The sequence below is a fragment of the Theobroma umbraticum genome, unplaced genomic scaffold (genome assembly GCF_002168275.2).
Source record: "Theobroma umbraticum cultivar Fairchild unplaced genomic scaffold, ASM216827v3 scaffold_12.1, whole genome shotgun sequence".
NCBI lineage: Eukaryota > Viridiplantae > Streptophyta > Magnoliopsida > Malvales > Malvaceae > Theobroma > Theobroma umbraticum.
Window position 1 is genome coordinate 4,390,050 of NW_018397269.1, and position 19,805 is coordinate 4,409,854.

Sequence of the window (19,805 nt, forward strand, 5' to 3'; positions counted from 1 at the left end):
GCTTAAGGAAATTAGTATAGATAAAGTCCATAATCATCCAAAGTAGAATGCATGTAATAGATTTGTTTTATGCTATGTGATGCAAAGTAGTATGCATGAAATAGATTTATTTTATACGATTAATTAATACTATGCATGCAAAGATAAGGCCTTAACTAAATCAAAAAGAAGAAAAATCCCTGAGTAAATATTGACTCACATGCCTTGTATGATTAAGTTGCCTTCATACGAGTATATTTGAGCTATTGGTGGGTCTTACTCAATTAGTTTTATAAAATACGGATGCTTAGAGACTTGATTATTATGAAAACTAGAGGTAATGGCTAGGCGAAACATATATGATATGTTTAGGCAATGTGTTGTCACCTAACTAAACTAGGAAATGTATAAAGATAGAATCGATAAGCTTAGTTACCTACCTAATCCACTTATCATGGTTTGTTGAGCACACTCAAGGTCATGATTAGAATGGATAAGGATCCTAACCCGCTAAGAGAATCTTTGTAGAGATTTCTCAAGGTGATATGGAGGGTTATCATCTTGAAGAAAATTGTGGGAGCAATCATTTTAAGATTTACTATCTCATCTTAGTTGACATAATACATGATTACTCATAAACGTTCTTTAAATATTTAGGTTGCTACAATGCAAATACACATCACTTTGTGCTGCATACTTGATGCCATCATGAAATTTGGGCCAAAATGTTTAAACTGGTATATCAAGTTGAGAAACATTCTCAAATATTTATTAAGAATAGATGTCATTAAGGAAGATATCATTGCCTTCTTAATTGAGTCAAGGAATGAGAAACTTGTAGAAGTTTCACCTTTGACCATGTATATGATTACTGAAATTTGTCTACCATTGATCCATCATCATGAGTATTAAATACTAGATGTTGATCACACTTATGTAATGACATAAAGGTGTTAGAAACAAGTAAAAGATTAACGAAAGGATGTGAGGTCTTAAGAGTAGGAAATGGAGCAAAAGTTGCTGCATCGACTATAAGGGCAACTAGCATACCTTTACTTTCTGGGTTATTCTTGGAATTAAGAGACTACTACTATATTCCTTCCATATCTCGAAATATCATATTTATGTCATCCTTTACACTATGTGATGATTTTCATTTTGACATTAAAGGCAATTGTTTTTTTTCTTGAAAGGAAAGATGTATTAACATGTAAGGGCACATTTGAACGGTCTCTATATTCTTCATACTAAAAGACCCGTATGTTGATCCCAAAGATGTGTGCTAGAAAGAGGTGAATAGCACTTTTTGAATGTCACTAAACTTGACTTCTAATTGGGGGCAAGTTAAAGATTAATGATGAGAAGTTAATTGTTGAATGAATGAATGATTTAAAGAACAATGGAAAGAAAAATAAAAGAAGGTAGACAATGCACAAAAATTTATAGTGGTTCGGTTTTTTTAACCTACATCCACTACCTTGATATTCCAATCAAGGATTTTTAAACCAAATCACTATAATCAATGGAATTTCCAAGCTTCCACCAAGCTTTTATAACGGCTTTTCACAGGTTTAGCTATAACCTTTAACAATGGCTTTTCCCGAGATCAACCAAAACCTAAATTTAACTTTTCCTAGGCTGAGTTAAAACTTATAATATCAATCAAGCTAACCCAAGCTTGATTAATTCCCTTAGAGTGACTCGCATGCTCTAAGTAATCAAGGAGAATATATATAAAAAGGTACCTATGATCACTAACCTGATCTGAATACTATAAGAAGAAGTACCAAACTCTATTACAATGATTAAGGTAAAAAGCAAGAAAAGTTTAGAGAGTTTTTGCCTTGGAAGCATCTCATCTTCTTTTTATTCATTGAGGGTGTCTTTTATACTTGAAAAATCAACTCTGATGGATGTTGATAGCTTCAGACAGTTGGAAATAGTTTAAAGTCAATTCTAATCGCTAGTCTATCCTCAATCATTCAAATTCGAATTTTCAGGCAGTCTTTTTAGTTAACTAACCATACTTCTTGTTGACTAACCATGCTTCTTAGTGGATTAAGTTCTCTCTATTTTGCAATCTACTTTATTTTCATAGTCAATTAAGTAAGGCCTTAACCAACTAAGAGTTTACTATCTTTGAACTAGCTAACTTCACTTTTACATTTTAGCGGACTAACTTCCTTGATTATTCGATTAAGAGATTTCTATTTTATGGCTCATTTGTAACTCCTTATTCTAAGGAGTTTTGATATTTGTTTTTTAGTGATTAATTTATTACTAACATACATTTTCAACCTGCACACTCAAGTAGTATAGTTAGACGTTAATGAATAAGAATGTTTTATTATCATCAAAAACTTATGGAGTTAACAATTTCTCCCTTTTTGATGATGAGAAAACATTCCTTGATTAATAGCATAGTGTTTATTAATTCCCTTTGTACTGCACGAGATGAGGAATTTTCCCCCTGAGTGTGTGCTCCCTTTTAATGTGTGCATGATTGTTTCAAGTTATTTTGTTATGCAACTTAGCAGGCCAACTAATTTTTATCTATTTATTAATGAAAATAACAGGCATGGATTCAAACATTTAACAAAATATATTCATATAAGCTTGCAGAAAAATCAGTAATAAATGACAAGATATTACCAAGACTGTAACCAACTATCATCAACATATCATCATCAACAAACAATATCCATTTTAAAATCAAACGTCATTAACATGCCAACAAAGACAACCAAGATAACAAAGTATCATATCAAAGAGTAAGTTATCAGCATCCAAATCCTAACCATCAACAATTAAAATAGCATAGTGTCATGCACAACTAAGCACCATTGGAATCAGATTATTCCTAAGTTACCATATTGTTACTTCTATTTTATACTTTTCTCCCCTTTTTTTTCATTAGCAAAACAAGGATGGTCTGTTGGTTTAAGAAGAGTCAAAGGGGGTGGATTCATCAGTCCCAAAGTGAACATTGATGGGTCGAGGAGATGACAAAGGAGATTATTTTTGGGGTGTGGAATCAAGGGAAGAAGAGTTTGAGATTTGGAGAGGATCCTAGCTAGATAATTTGACTAAAGATCTAACATTATCAGCTAATCTAGAAGACATTCTGCTTTTGAGGAACTTGATTTTTGTTGCCATTGTCTCTTTGCCTTTTCCAGTAGGTTTGGGTCTATCTTGTGTAGATGCAATTGCTTTTCCTTTCACTTTGTTTGTGGGTTCACTTTTACCTATGCTGTCAACTAATTCAAGGGAAGTTCTCGTAGGTGTTGGTTTCTATGTTTTGTCTCTTATTGCTTCTTTTTCTGCTTGCTTTTCCTTTACCATCTAGTGCAAGACATACATAATTAAAACTTCCTTAGAATTTATCGGAGAGGACTTGGCTTTTTGTGCTTTATCATGTAGTTGAGACCCATTTACTTTTGTATCATCGTGGTACTCTCTTTCAACTCCAAGTTTGGGAGTAGCCTATTCTCTTACTGGAGTAGGTTCAGGTTCATCACCTTCAATTTGAGAAGCAAGATTCTCAACAATTTGTCCTGCTGGTGTTAGACTTGGGGCTGTTGAGATACTTTCAGTTATAGGACCATATGGTGATTTTTCTTAATCTTTCATAAATTTGCCAGTTCTTGCAAATTATCTTCAATTTTCTGAATTCTCTCAAACTAATCAGTAAGCTTACCATCAATTCTCATCAATAAATTCAAAATCATCTCATTTGAGATTTGAGAGGGGGTTGCCTTTGTCTGAGTAGAGGTGGGATACTCATCCCTTGAGGTGTCTTTGGGAGTTTTGATGAATTTTTCTCCTTTAAGTTTGTATCCCATTTTTTATAGGCTTCCTAAATAGATGGCTTGATCTCTGTTTTTTGCTTGATGCATCTGATATCTGGTGTTCTAGATTCCCTTTTTCTTTACTAGAGAAGTGATTAGGTTTTCAAAAGCTAGATTAACTTTATCAACTTGACAAGTTCCTCTCATTCTTTCAATCATAAATTTTCTAAGATTGAGGGGAGTTGCATTAAATGCATGCTCCATTAGCCATATATCTTGAAGACTTAGCTAAAGCTATCGCTTCTTCCATGAATTGTTGAAGTAATAAAGTAATGCAGGATCCTAGTTTGTGGACTCTTGATAAAACTTGCATAACTTTTGGAAGAGTATCTTTCCTTTTTTCAGTGATAATTTCCCATAGAGATGAAGGATCATATTCCTTTAGAATTTCATACTCTCCCACTTTACACTCAATGTTTAGTAAATTTCCTAGATTAGTAGCAGTAACCATAAATTTTTTTCCTATTTAGAAATACATTAATACCATCCTCAACATAGCCTTCTAGATCATCAAGACTAGCACTATAAGTTCTTTTTTCAAAAACACTTAATTTCTTCAATTTTATTTCTTTAAACTATTTTGACAAATCCTCGTTGATCTCTGGAACTTCATTCAAACTATTCCAATCAATGTATTTTTCACAGGAGATGGGTGCATCCTCTGTTTTCTTAAATCTTTCCTCATGAATCTTATTCGTAAATTTCGAGGATGAAGAATTACCTTTTTATTGGATTTTCCTTTTTTCGTCTCTTTCTTTGATTTTGATGCTTTTTCTTTCTATTTCTTCCCTCCTTTTTCAGTTACCAATACTAGCTCATTCTTTTTCCCTTTTGTTTGAACCTTGGATGGTGGGTTGTCTTCCATGGAACGTTTCCTTTTCTTTTTTTCCACATTGTCACTTGGTAGTAAAGATTTGGCTATTGTTCTTGCCAATTTCAGACCTAGGATTTGGAGAGTGTGAGATGAAAGGTTTCGATTTTGAGAAGAGTGGTTCAAGAAGAGAGAGAGAGTATAGAGAGAATGTGTGACGTTAAGAGTGGTTTTTAATTTTCCTCTTAAAATGAGGCCAGACATATCTTTTTCAAAATTTAAAATTTTTGGCTCAATTTTTGTTTTTAGTTGGACAATTTCTTTTCCCTCTCCCTCGTTTTCCTTTTCTTTTTTCTTAGCTGATTAAGTTTTATATTTAACCAACTAAGTCAAGCATTTTGAATAAAAAAATCAACATAGAACATTTTTAATCAACTAAGTGATTCTCTTTATCAACTAAGTTTCAATTGTCTTTCAAAAGAAGAACTCAAGAGATTTACCTAAAGCTCTTTTACATTAAGCATTCTTAGATTTCTTCTAATTTTACAATATCTTTTCTCCTTTAGGGGTTTGGTAAAGATATCAGACAAGTGATGCAAGATGTTGACAAATTCAATCTTAATGTCTCCCTTAAGCACATGATCTCAAATAAAATGATGTCAAATGTCAATGTACTTGGTTCTAGGATGCTAAACTAGGTTTTTGATATGTTTATAGCACTTGTGTTCTCACAAAATATGGGTATATTATGCATGGTTACTCCAACATCTTTTAATTGTTGTTTAATCCATATAATTTGAGTACAACAACTTCCTAAGGAAATGCATTCAGCTTCAGTTGTTGATAATGCAACTGGTTTTATTTTTTACTAAACCAAGATACAAGCATATTTCCAAGAAACTGACAAGTGCCAATAGTGCTTTTCCTATCTATTTTACTTCTTGCAAAATCAGCTTAAAAGTATCTAATAAGATTAAAAGATGATCCTCTTGAATACCATAATCCTAAACTTTGTGGGTCCAAGAGGTACCTAAAGATTCTTTTTACAACTATTAAATGTGACTCTTTGGGATGAGATTGAAAATGTGCGCATAAGAATACATTAAACTATATGTTAGGTCTACTAGAAGTTAAGTAGAGTAAAGAGCCAATCATACCTCTATAAAGCTTTTGATCAACACTCTTTCCTTTTTCATCCTTATCAAGCTTGGTAAAGGGACTCATTAGTATGCTAATTGACATTAGCTTCATCACATCAAACTTTTTCAACATGGCTTGAATGTATCTTTCTTGATTAATAAAGATATCATCCTTACATTGTTTAATTTGAAGGCCAAGAAAGAATTTTAATTAACCCATCATGCTCATTCCAAACTCACCTTGCATTTCTTCAGCAAAGTTTTTACACAAAGCTTCATTGTAGCACCAAACACAATATCATTCACATAAATTTCAACTATAATTAAATCATTCAAGTATTTCTTAATAAATAGTGTTGTATCAATACTTCCTCTAATATACCTTTTTTAAACTAAGAACTTTGAGAGTCTTTCATACCAAGCTCTTGGAGCTTGTTTTAAACCATATAAGGCCTTATGCAATTTGAAAACATAATCAAGTTTTTCAAAATCTTCAAACCCTAAAGGTTGTTTGACATAATTTTCTTCTTAAATAAGACCATTTAAAAATACCCTTCTGACATCCATTTGAAACAATTTGGATGAAACATGCAAACACAAGCAATAATTTTATGGCTTATATCCTAGCAACAGAAGCAAAGGTTTCATCATAGTCAATACTTTCTTCCTAATTATATCCTTAAGCAACTAGCCTAGCTTTGTTTCTTATCATATTACCTTATTCATCTGCCTTGTTTTTGAGCACTTACTTTGTACCAATAATAAGGTGATTAAATGGCCTCGAAACCAATGTCCATACTCTGTTTCTTTCAAATTGTTCAAGTTCTTCTTGCAAATTTTCTAGCTCTTCAAAATTTTTAGGCTCGATTTATGAAATGAAAGCTGAATATTCACATGTTTCTTTAACTCCTCTTCTAGTTTTAACTCCTTCTGAAGGATCACTAATAATCTACTCTTATGGGTGATCTTTGACATATTTCCAACTTTTTGGAAAATCATTGTGTTGACTTTCAGCTCTTTGCAGATTTTTTAAGGTTGGAGTTTTTGCTTCTCTTCCAAGGGAGTATTTTTCGCTGTTTTTCTTGTTCTCTAGGCTCATTTCTTCCATTTGTCTCTCAAGGTCCTCTGCATCATTATCATTAACAAAAACTTTCTTTTACAAAGCATTAGTTTCATCAAAACTACATAAATGGACTCTTCAATTGTTAAAGTTCTTTTGTTAAAAATTCTATAAGCTTTTGGAGTTCAATGCATACCCTAGAAATATTGCCTCATCACTCTTAGTATCAAATTATCCAAGAAAATATTTTCCATTGTTCAAAACAAAGCATTTACAGTCAAAACTTCTAAAATGATAAATGTTTAGTTTTTTGCCTTTGTATAGTCATAAGGAGTTTTAGATATCATGGCCCTTATTGAAACTTTATTTAGAATGTAGGCTGCTGCATTGACAACTTCTGCCCAAAAATACTTTGGTAAATTATTTTCACAAAGCATTGTTCAAGTCATTTCTTGTAAAGTTTAATTTTTTCTCTCAACAACCCTATTTTGTTTAGGTGTTCTAGGTGCAGAAAAATTGTGATCCAACCTTTTTTCATTACAAAAGTTTTCAAAATCATCTCATTCAAACTCACCTCCATGATCACTTCTAATGCTAACAATGACAAGTCTTTTTTCATTCTGAACTTTCTTACAATGATTGGCAAATGCAGGTAATGCATCATTTTTGTGAGCAAGGAAGTAGACCCAAGTATATCTAGATTAGTCATCAACTATCACAAAATCATATGATTTACCTCCTAAGCTAGTTATGTTGATTAAACCACATAGATCAATATGCAACAATTCAAGAGGTCTAGAGGTTGAAATAATCTTTCTGGCTTTGAAAGATGTTCTAACTTGTTTTTCGAATTAGCAAGCATCACAAATCTGATCATTCCTAAATTTAAGTTTAGGTAATCCAATAATCAGATTTCTTCTCATTAGTTTTGAAATTGCATGCCTGATTACATGTCCAAGTCTCTTATGCAATAACCAGCTATCATTTCCATCATTTACCATAAGACATGTCTCATAATCTAGCTCAAGATCTTTAAAAAATATAACATACATTTTTTTGATTTTTTTCCTATGATTGAAATTTTGTTGATACTAATATCTATAACTTCACATTTATATGAATCAAAACCTACTTTAAAGCCTTTATCATACAATTGACTGATACTTAATAGATTATGCTTTAAGCTTTTAACAAACAACACATGATTAATTTAAGCATGAGAATTTTTACCAATAGCTCCTATTCCATAAATTTCACCTTTTGAATCATATCCAAATGATACAGTACCTCCCTTTTTCTTATTCAATTGAGCAAACAGCATTTCATTTCTAATCATATGCCTTAAGTAGCCACTATCCATGTACCATGGTTGCTTCAACTTCAATTGAGCTTTTGAACATGTGTCTTCTCGATTTAGCTCAACTTGCAAGATAAATTTTCAGTTTTTCTTAATAAGTACTCATACCTTGATGGGTCTTTGAAGGTTAATTGCTACATAGGAGCTTTTTGATACCTAAATCATTTTTGTTCTTTGAGTGCTCGTTCTTCTATAACAGTCATGAGAAAGATGACCTATTTTGCCACAAACATAACATCTAAATGAGAAACCATTAGAATTTTTCTTAAATTTTGTTTTTCTTCTTGATATTTCTTTTCTCAAACCCTTAAGAGCAATGTTTTCATTAATTACCTTTTGCAATGCTTTAGTTCTGTTTTCAAGTTTCAATTTCAGAGCTTCAAAATCTGTTTTAGAATGTTATGGTTCAGTTTGAAGAAAATTTCTTTGTTCAAAAATAAAGTTGAAATCATATCTTATCTTTTTTAAATCATTCTCAAGAGATATAGTCTTTCTTTTTCAAATCTTATATTTTGATGCAAGTTTTTCAAACTCATTATAGAGACATTCATATTCTTCTTGAAATTCATCAATTGAAATATCATAAGGAGCAGTAGATACCTCGGATTCATCATCTTTGGCCATCAGACATAGGTTTGCTCTTTCTTCCACTTTCTATTCTTCAACTTTTGAACTTGAAACATCATGTCAGACCAGGTTGTAGCCACCATAGCTTTCTTTGATTTTCTATTTTTCTTGAAAGTTTCCTCTTTCAGTAAAAGCCATTTTGATTTGAAATGTCCAAGTTTCTTGCACTCAAGATATAAAACATTTTCTTTCTTGTTAGAGTCATTTTTATTTCTGATTTTTCATAAAGAACTTTGATCACTTCTATAGCTTTTTTTAACCAGTCTTATATCTCTTTGTCTCATAAGTTTTCTGAATTTTCTTACTACTATGGCCAACTCTTTATTATCATCACATGATAAATTATATAATTCTTCTTCAAAAGTGCTCGCTTTTAAAGCAATGCTTTTCTTTCTTTTTTTTGCTTCTCTTTTGTCTTCTTCTTTTTATTCTTCTTTAAGCTCCAGCTCATGAGTGAGAAGAAAGCCATAGATTTCATCAAGAGTGATGGCATTTAACTTCTTAGCTTCTCCAATAGTGTCACTTTTGGCTTCCAATTTTTAGGTAGGTTCTAAAAAGTCTTTTGACAAGTTCATATTCAAGAATTGTCTTACCTAACTGACTGAGTTTATTGGTGATATTAGTAAACCTATCAGGCATACTGGTGACATCTTCACCAGGTTTCATCTTGAACATTTCATAATTGTGAGTTAGAAGAGCTTTTTTGGACTCATTGACTTGTGAAGTCCATTCATGGATAATTCTAAATTTGTCCCAAACTTGTTTGGCAGTGATACAACTTGACACTGTGTTAAACTTTGTGAGAGTCAAGGTACAAAGTAAAGTATTTGTTGCCTTAAAGTTTGTTTAAACCTTTTTGGTTTCAACTTTAATCCATTTAGCCCTTAGCTTAGGAATAATTTCATTAGTCACAACATTTATGGTCGAGGAGATAAAAGGCCCATCAGTGAAGGCATTCTACATTTCATAATCTATTGCTCTTATGTAAATAGGCATTCTAGTGCTCCAATAGAGATAGTTTGATCCACCAAATAGAGGTGGTCTATGAGTGGACTGTCCTTCAGCAACAACAGAGTTTTGAAGAGCCATTTAGATCTCCCTTCAGATGTTAAGCCTTAAGAATAAAGGTTAGACTCTGATACCACTTGTTTATCCCAAAGATTGTGTTAGAGGAGGGGTGAATAACACTTTTTGAATGTCACTAAACTTGACTTCTGATTGAGGGCTAGTTAAAGGTCAATGATGAGAAGTTAAATGCTAGATGAATGAATGATTTAAAGAAAAATAAAATGAAAAATAAAAGAAGGTAGACAATGCACAAAGATTTATAGTGGTTCGGTCTCTTTGACATACATCCATTACCTTGATCTTTCAATCAAGGATTTTTAAACCAAATCACTATAATCAATGGAATTCCTAAGCTTTTTTCAAGCTTTTACAATGGCTTTTCATAAGCTCAGTCACAATCTTTAACAATGGTTTTTCCTAAGATTAATCAAAACCAAAATCTAACTTTTTCTAGGTTGAGTTAGAATCTATAATACCAATCAAGCTAACCCAAGCTTGATTAATCCCTTTGGAGTGACTTGCACACTCTAAGTAATCAAGAAGAACAGATATTAAAAGGTGCCTATGATCGCTAACCTGATCTGAATCGTACAAGATGGAGTGTCAAATTCTATTACAAAGATTAGAGTGAAAAGCAAGAAGAATTGAGAGACTTTTTGCTATTTTTGAGCTTTTTTTTATCTTGGAAGCATCTCATCTTCTTTTTGGCCATTAGGGGTGTCTTTTATACTTGAAAAATCAACTTAGATGGATGTTGACAGCTTCAGACCATTGGAAATAGTTTAGAGTCAATTCTAGTCGTTAGTCTGTCTTTAATCATTGAAATTCAAATTTTCAAACAAAGTGCTCTTAGTTGACTAACCATACTTCTTAGTCAATTTAAGGCTTCTTTGTCTTGTAATTGAATTCTCTAGCAGTAAGCTTTTGGTTAACTAACCATGCTTCTTACTTGATTAAGTTCTCTCTCTCTTGTAATTTGTTTTACTCTCTTAGTCAATTAAGTAAGGCCTCAACTAACTAAAAGTTTACTATCTTTGAACCAACCAATTTCACTTTTGGATTTTAGCTGACTAACTCCCTTGATTATCTAACTAAGAGGCTTTTATTTTGTGGTTAATTTGTAACTCCTTATTTTAATGAGCTTTGATATTTGCTTTCTGGTGATTAATTTATTACTGACACACATTTTCAACCTACACACTTAAGTAGTATAGTTAGACATTATTGAGGGAGAATGTTTTATTATTATCAAAAATTTATGGAGCCAACACCATACTCAATGTAGAGGTCAAGAAAGCAAAGAAAGATGATTCAAAACTATCCTACGTCTGGCACTATAGGCTTGGACACATCAAGGACACTCGCTTAACCAAGTTACACAAACAAGGTTATATCGATCCATTTAATTATGAATCTTATGGAATGTGTGAGTGTTGTCTCCTTGGTAAGGTGACCAAGTCACCTTTCACTAATGGCACTTCATTATTGCAAATGATTATCAAACACGGAAGCAAATTGAAGATGGTTCATACAAAATAGAAAAAGACATGGAAAATTGGAATTCACATGATCTTCATTTAATTGAACTTAATGCCAAAGTCATGCATATCATCATTGGTGCTCTTAGAGAGAGGTAATGCAATCAAGTTCAAAATTATTGACATGCTAAGGAGATATGGGACAAGCTAGAAGAACTATATGGACAACCACTTGAATTGGATGATTTCTTGTATGAAAGCTCATCGATTAACGATGAAGAAAACATCAAATTTTGAGTTTCAAGACCAAACTAAGAGGTAGGATCTTTTCCCCATGAACAACATATCCTTATAGATAGTGAATTGGCAAATATGTTTGAAAACTTAACTCTTACATTTGAAGATCTTAACTTTAGTCAAAAAGTGGAAATCTCTAAGCTTAAGATTAAATATGAATCATTGGTAGAAGAAAACACTCAACTAAAAATTAATGTTGAAATACTTCAAAAAAATTGTGAATGATTAGAAAACGAAAATATAAAGTTAAAAATTATTGTGAAAGGAAAAGAAAGATAATAAAAGTAGGAAGTCTTATGAATCTATCAATTTTTAGTGCACTTATTGTTCAAACCATCTTCAATGATATTCATTTTATGCATACAATTGTTGAGAATAACCCTCAAGGATCCAAAGCAAATTCAGATATCAAATTTCAAGTGAAAGTGATCTTTGTTAGCATCACTAACAAGAAAGAGCAATTCAAAGATTGAACATAAAATGAAAAATGGGTGATATCTATTTCCTTATCTCTTTTTTTTAAAAAAAAATTTGACGAATGCCTAATTGAATGAAATTTGATTGATTGTGAATTACTTGTTTAATCATTTATTGTAGTTTACTTTGAATTTGCTTCAAAATATATGTTTGAATATTGATTGTGCAAAATTGTTGGTTGCAAGAAATGTGAGCATGAGGTACGCTTACATTTGAACACAAATGATTTGATGAGGATGATATGATGGTGATATGAGCTTCTATTGACATATAGCTTGAACAAATTTATCACATAATAAAAATGCTTAAACTTATTGATCCATTGGAATATTCATATGCTTGAACTCAAACATCTTTTTTTACAAGTTGAGGCATTCAAGTGCTTAGTCTAGGAACAATTCTTGAAACATGTCTTATAATTGTGTTAAATGATTATTTCAAAATTAACTTCTTGATTCTGCATATGAAATTGATTATTATAAACTCTTTCAACTTCATGAGAAACATTCTTAGTTCATCTATCATTTTAGTCAAGTCACATGCTTATAGGATATCTCATCTTACTTAACCTTAAGATTTCAAATCTATAACTTTGACTTGGGCTATGCTTTTGAAAGAAAATTTTAAATTGTCAAGTTAGATCATGATATATATTGTGTTGACATAGTTGAAGAATCTTTTGAATGTGCTTTTGAGTGTTAACTATGTCCTCAATGAGTTTAAACGATTAAATGATCTAAAGACTTGTGTGCATCCAACATTAGCTTATAAGCTACCATGAATGACTTGGTTTAAGATGAAAAATGGCCTATAACTTGATTTAGCAATGAATATCTAATGAGCCTTAATTGAATGCTTATTTCTTGAATCTTAACAATTGGTATTCATTGATGCTTGGATGCTTATGTTAGACATATTTATCAGTTGAGTGCTTTATTTTCAATATTTCAAACCATTGGTATCACTCATGAATCATGAATCATTAATAAATAACATACGTGAATTAAATTCAATGCTTGCATATTCTTGATAAATATATGTTTATATGTTTGCAAAATTGAAACTTTGCATGCATTTTGATGAATATAATTAAAATCATAATTAATGAAGATAATCATGCTATTACAAGCGATCATGCTTGTACTTGATCATAATATCATCATGTATGATTACAACAAGTGCATAATCGCTTGGCAATGCTTCTTTGAAAATGATATTGGCTTCATGAGAAAACTTCTCGTTGAATTAATATTCTTATACATATTTAGGAGAACACTTATTCAAATGCTTGTGTGAAAATATTTTGCAAAAGAGATTGCCATAAATAGTTTAATGATAACATTCTCATGATAACATGCTATTGTTTAGAAAATTCTCTTTTAAATTCTTATTCTTATATATTTTAGAGAATTTCTTTAAAATGTTTGATTGATAGTTCTTGGACAATGCATGATTGAAAAAGATGCTTAATGAAAAATGATATCTTGAACATGCATTGGAACTAATGTGCATACACTTCTTGAAATTATGTGTTTAAAGGATATACTAAATATTTATTTAAATGCTCATTTTTTTTCTAGTTCCATGAATGGTTGAGCATTTGATTAACATGTTGATTGTACATTGTAATATTTATCTATCATATGCTCATTATGTATCCCTATATTTGCCTCATAAGGGAAGGTAAGATTATACCCTAATGTGATTAACCATTTAATCATTTCTCTTTGTTGAAATTGATTTAATGAATATTTAATGGGGAGTTAACCATTGACATTGTTCCATAATTCTTGAGTACTAGAAATCTTCAACAATGATCTAAGTAAAATCTCAACAAGTGGTGTTCATCTTTATTGGTAATATCTCTCAAACAACATATTAAACTTGTGCTTAATAATGTCTCACATTTATGCTTGAATAATGATTGCCATGCTCTTTACTATACTTGATTGTGTATACATTTGTGAATATATATTTACATAATTGGTTGTGTATTAAATTTGTTTGCTTATTGATAACTTACATTTTTGATTACTTGTTTGAATGAATATGTGAACATACTAGTATATAAGTTGCACTCATGTTACTCATACACATCATGTTCATATTATGTGCATACTTATAAATGCTTTATACTTGATTATGCTTGTTTATACACACACAAACACACATAGACACACACACATGCATATCCAACTTAAACTTAAAGGATGAAATGTCCATACTTTACTTGTAAATGCATATCTATATAAGTGGCATTCTTGATGATGACATATATTGTGCTTTAGTTGAAATCGTTGAATATATTTCTTCATGCTTCGATTGAATATCTTGAGTCGAAATATATTTTACTTACTTATACATATTGCTCCTTGGATATGCTAAATGAATATATTTCCTTTTGCTTTGACTTGAATACATATTGATTAGAAATATATCTTGATCTATTGCTTTCTAACTATGATGAACGAATATATTTCTTCATTTCTAAATTGAATATCTTGCATAGAAATATATCTCATGACTTTGGATTGATGGTCAAAGATTATTATTGGCCATAATTTTTATCTATACTTGATTTTCACTAACCATTGTTTCTTGAGTTTAAGTGCTTAAACCTCACACTTCTATTCCTTTTTGATATAACAAAAAAGGGGAGAAGATTTATGAGCACATTGAAATGCTCTTGTATGACTTAAAGCTGAAATTTTTGATAACATTTTTGAACTTCATGCATAAGTTGAGGGGCAGAATTTATAAAGTTCTTATTCATCTTTTATCCCTTTCTCACTTTATCTTAAATGTTCTCAAATCAAAGGCATAAAGACTAATAGAGTTAGGGGGAGGTTTCAAGAAATTTCAAATGCAATATGTTCATGGTTTTATAAAAAAAAGGGTGATTGTTAGCCTTGAGTTACATCATGTTTTGATTTGACAAAAATTACATGATATCTTGAGTTTAATGTCAAGCATTTGAAATCATCTCAATCATATTTTTCATCCCCTAAAGTCACAAAATTGTTTGAAAAGCCATGCATTATTAGAAAATATCACAAAAGCTTTCAATCAATGAATATATTCAACTAAGTAAACAAAAAGTATACATCCCTTGAATTATTATTTGATTATAGGAACAAAGCAAGGAAAAAATAGCTAGAGAAAGCTGCCAACAAGTCAAGGAATATTCAAGACACAAGTCAAGAGTTGACCCTAGAAAGCTCAAGTTGATCTAAAGGTAGAATGGTTAAAAAACAAGTGAAGAATCATGTAATAAAGAAGACTTAGTTGGCCCTAAACCCTCAAGTAGAAAGCTCATTAAGTCAAAGAATTACACAAACATAGTCGACCTGGCAAGTCTGATGCGTGAAAAATAGGAAAAATGAAAGACATAGTCGACCCTGGCTTCACGAGAGTCAACTACCTTAGACTCTATTTGCAAAATACATGCTTTCGAGAATTGGATCGAGTAAAGGAGAGTTATACTCGACTATGAAACCCTAATTTGAGAAATTGAAAGAACATTGTCGACATTAAGAGCTTTGTAGTCAACCCTCAAGTTTCAACAATGGCCAGATTTAATTCAAACTTTTGTTTGACAACTCCAAACTTCACTTCAGCTATAAAAAGCTGCCCTTGAGCCATTTGGAATTAAGAGAAAATCATCACTCACTTGGAAAACCCTGGAGAGAAATCCTAAAGCTTATTTTCCCTTTCTAGCCTTCATCTCAATCTTTTATGAACCTTTGAACAATCATTCACTTGAAGATTCTTGAGAAATATTTCTTCTTTTTGTACTCAAGCGTAAACTTCTTAGCATCCAGCCTTTGTAAAGGCATTCTTGCTATACTTTAGTACTCATCTTGTAAGGGTTCTAGCTTAGCTAGTTAAAAAACCTTGACGTAAAGTTGAAAGAATTAAAGTAAAAAATAATAAAGGTGGAATAAGCATTTTTAGAATATTGACATAAACATGTGAGATTTAATGTAACCAGTCATTTATGTAGAATAAACATATTTTTTAAAAAATTAAACATTTAAATTTATATTCTCGAGTGTAAAGTGTTTACAGTTTATAAATTTTAATTTATAAATGAATAATAGTAAGGATAAAAATAATTACAGTGAAAAATAGTGGTTGAAAAACCTTGACGTTAATTTGTAACAATTAACGTAAAAACTTCTAAAGGTGGAACAAGCATTGTCAAAATATAAACGTAAACGTGTGAAATTTAACGTAACAAATCAATTAAGTCAAATAAACATAATTTTTTTAAAAATTAAACATTTAAATTTATATTTTCGAGTTTAAAGTATTTAAACGTTTACAAATTTTAATCTATAAATGAATGGTAGTAAGAATAAAAATAATTATAGTGCAAAAATAGTAATTAAAAAACCTTAACGTAAATATATAAAAATTAATGAAACAAATTATAAAGGTCGAATAAGCATTGTCGAAAGAATGACTTAAATGTGAGAAATTTAATGTAACACGTAACATCCCATCCCCCAAAATCTTAATTTAATGAAGATATTTTGCCAACGAAGATAAATTATGGTTATAGATGATGTGAGAAGACACGTGAAAATGGAGGAGTTGACACGAAAATAAAATAATATTTTAATAATTAGATAATAATATAATATTAATTTATCAATGACTATAGAATAAGATGGAGTAATATCAAAAGTTGAATTCAAAAAGTTAGGTTTGGTAAAAGTGCGGGCGAGTATGAAAATTTTAAGGAAATGGAGCATTGATAGGGCACACATGCCATTATAAAATAAAGTATGAAATGTGTGTATATATATATATATTATTGTGATATATTGATGTGAAATCCCACCTTGAATCAGATGATAAGTTAGGAAATCCTCAGGGGAACATATAGATTGCATGTTTTGAATATCAAACTAAGATTGAACCTTCAAAGAATTATTTACACTTTTTGTTGTCAGTCACTTTTAAAGAAGAAAATTTTCTAAGTCTGGAAAGGGGCAAAATATGTGATTTTTATAGAACAATCTTTTAGAAATAAAAAATGGTAATAATGATTCTTTTGGTTTTTAGATTATCACAAATGATTTTTTTCTTAATTTTTGGAGTGCGTTTGCTAAGGTAAATGGGAACCGCAAATTGAATTTCAGTCAAACTTTTTTGATTTTGTTGTTGAAAGCAAAATTTAGATTTTGATTCTTTTAGATTTTGATTTTTTTAATATTTTTATCGAATCCAAAATGGGGGTTATTTGCTTATTTACATTAAATATTTGAAGTAAATGGAAAGTAAAAAGTAAAGAGGACATTTACTTAAATGATATTTAACATAAATAAGCTGGGCAGGTTTTATAGGCAATCTGTTTCAGAAAACTACATTCTGTTTCAAATTTATCGATATATGTTCATGATGTATAAATACATTTAGCCTAGAAAGGGTTTCTGATGAACATATATTGATACATATTCATAATCTATCAATAAATTTTTCCCTGAACCAGATGTATCGATACATGGGCCAATGTATCGATACATTTTATCTATTTTAGAAAAAAAAGGGTAAAACATATTTTCACACCCTAGCTTATAAATGTATCACATTTTTTTAGGATAATAACCATCAGCTGTATTTGCAAGGTAAAACACCTATCCTTAAGATCTTTCAACACATTTTTAATCCAAAATTTCATTTTTATGATTCTAAAGCTTAGATTTGGGTTTTTATGGAAAAAATTGACATTTTTGGCTTTTAAATCTTTTGGCTTTGGATTTTCATAACTTAAATAGTTGTGTTATTGCCCAAACTTTCTGCTAGTGATTTAAGTTTAAAAGTTTTATGATATGCTTAAGCATCTAAGCTCACCTAAGGTAAAGATGGAAGATTTATGGGTTTCTAAACATGGGTTTTAGCTAGAAAATTAGTTTGGTCAAGGTCGAGTACTTTTGAAAGTACATAAAATGATTATTATGAAATTCTTATTCTAAGAAATGATTATGATGATTGTTGTATGATGGGAACATTTGGAAACTCCACGGATAATGCCAAAAAGGAGTTGTGATTAGAGTTAGGAATCGACTCTCCAACTAGGTGAGTGGATATACCACTTTCAAATTATTTTGATATGTAAAGCCACCATGATTTCGATGAAAATGATTATTTATGCATGTTGAAATTATATCTTTAAATTTGGTTATCAAAGGATTTGAGATTCTAGAATGAAAATGATTTTCTAAGAAAATAAATTGATAATGATTGTGAAGTGATTTACTCAATGAATTTTTTTAAAAATGTTTATGAATCTACTCTGAATGTAAATACTCTACTATATATTAGTTTTCAACAAGGGGGGATAAACACCTTATGTTTGAAGTCCATTTGATTACCCCGATCATCGGACTAGTGTGCGTACAAGATATTGTATGCTTATTTATAGATGCTATAATATGCATGTTGGCATAATGAATGCCATAAGATTATGTATATAATGTAAATCTCGTATACTATATGAGATGATCAAGTACGCATGATGTATACTATAGGCTGGTGTATATGATGTAAATTCTATATACCATATGAGGTGATTAAGTATGCATGATGAATGCCATGAGAATATGTATATGATGTATATTCCATATACTACCGAGATGATTAAGTATGCATGATTAATGCCATGAGAATATATATATGATGTATATTCCATGTACTACATGAAATGATTGAGCAAGCATAAATGCCATTAGATTATGTATATGATGTAAGTTTTATATACCTTATGAGATGAGTAAGCATGTATGTGAAAGACATTAAACATACCACATGCTACGAGTATGAGAACTCAAAGAGTGCGATTGATACCATTCTCATGGGGTGCAAGTGACAACTTCACTCCTATGGTGTATCCTAAAATGCCTAAGGGCAATAGGGATATACATTGCCAACCTAAGGTTGATAAGGGTCAAACCATCACAATGTATGAGTTTTAATGTTAATGAAATGATTATGGTTGTTATGTTTATGGTTTGTTGTATGATGAGTTCATTTGAGTAATGTTTATGGTTTATACCTTATGATGGCATGAGAATGTGCTTAGTAAGAAGAATTGAGCCATCAAGATAGCTCCTGAGATGTAAAAGGATTGAAGGAATAGTAAAAATGCTAAAATTGTTCAAGAACTTAGTCTTTGTGTTCAAAGTATTGATACATATGGAACACGTATCGATACATTCTAAATAGATTGTCATAGAAGGATTTCCATGTGAAATGTATTGATACATACCAATGTATCAATAGAAGCTTAAAAGTATCTATATATTCAATAATGTGCCGATAGATATGGTACAGAAAAGGATGTTTGAGTGAATTTGATGAGGATTTTAAAGGTAAATGATTTCTAAAGGTTTATATCAGTTTGTTTTCAAACAAAAGGCATTTAAATGAGTTTAAATGACATGTATAATGAATTTTATGATTCGGAAGTTAGGAATGGCATGAGTTATAAATGCATGGTTATGAAATACTCTTATCCCCTGGCTTGTCTCCTTCTTGTATCCACTCACGGACTCTTTGTGACTCACACATTATTTTTTCCATTTATTTTGTTACAGATTAGTGATAGCATTTGATAGCAGCCAATGTTGTAGATAACAGTGTCCAATCTTTGTTCTTTG

The 19,805-nt window shown here is 30.8% G+C and overlaps 1 protein-coding gene across 6 annotated transcripts in view; it reads left to right on the forward strand.

Moving 5' to 3' along the window:
* Positions 1 to 19,805, forward strand: part of LOC110425893 (uncharacterized) — a 37,351-nt gene that overhangs the window by 17,291 nt on the left and 255 nt on the right. Inside the window, exon 8 of one of the 6 annotated variants that reach the window (XR_016351852.1) lies at positions 19,743 to 19,763. The exons of the other annotated variants lie outside the window; for them this stretch is intronic. The gene's annotated coding sequence lies outside the window, so the exon portion shown is untranslated. Of the gene's footprint in view, positions 1 to 19,742; positions 19,764 to 19,805 lie in introns of those variants that run through there. 6 annotated transcript variants of the gene reach the window in all.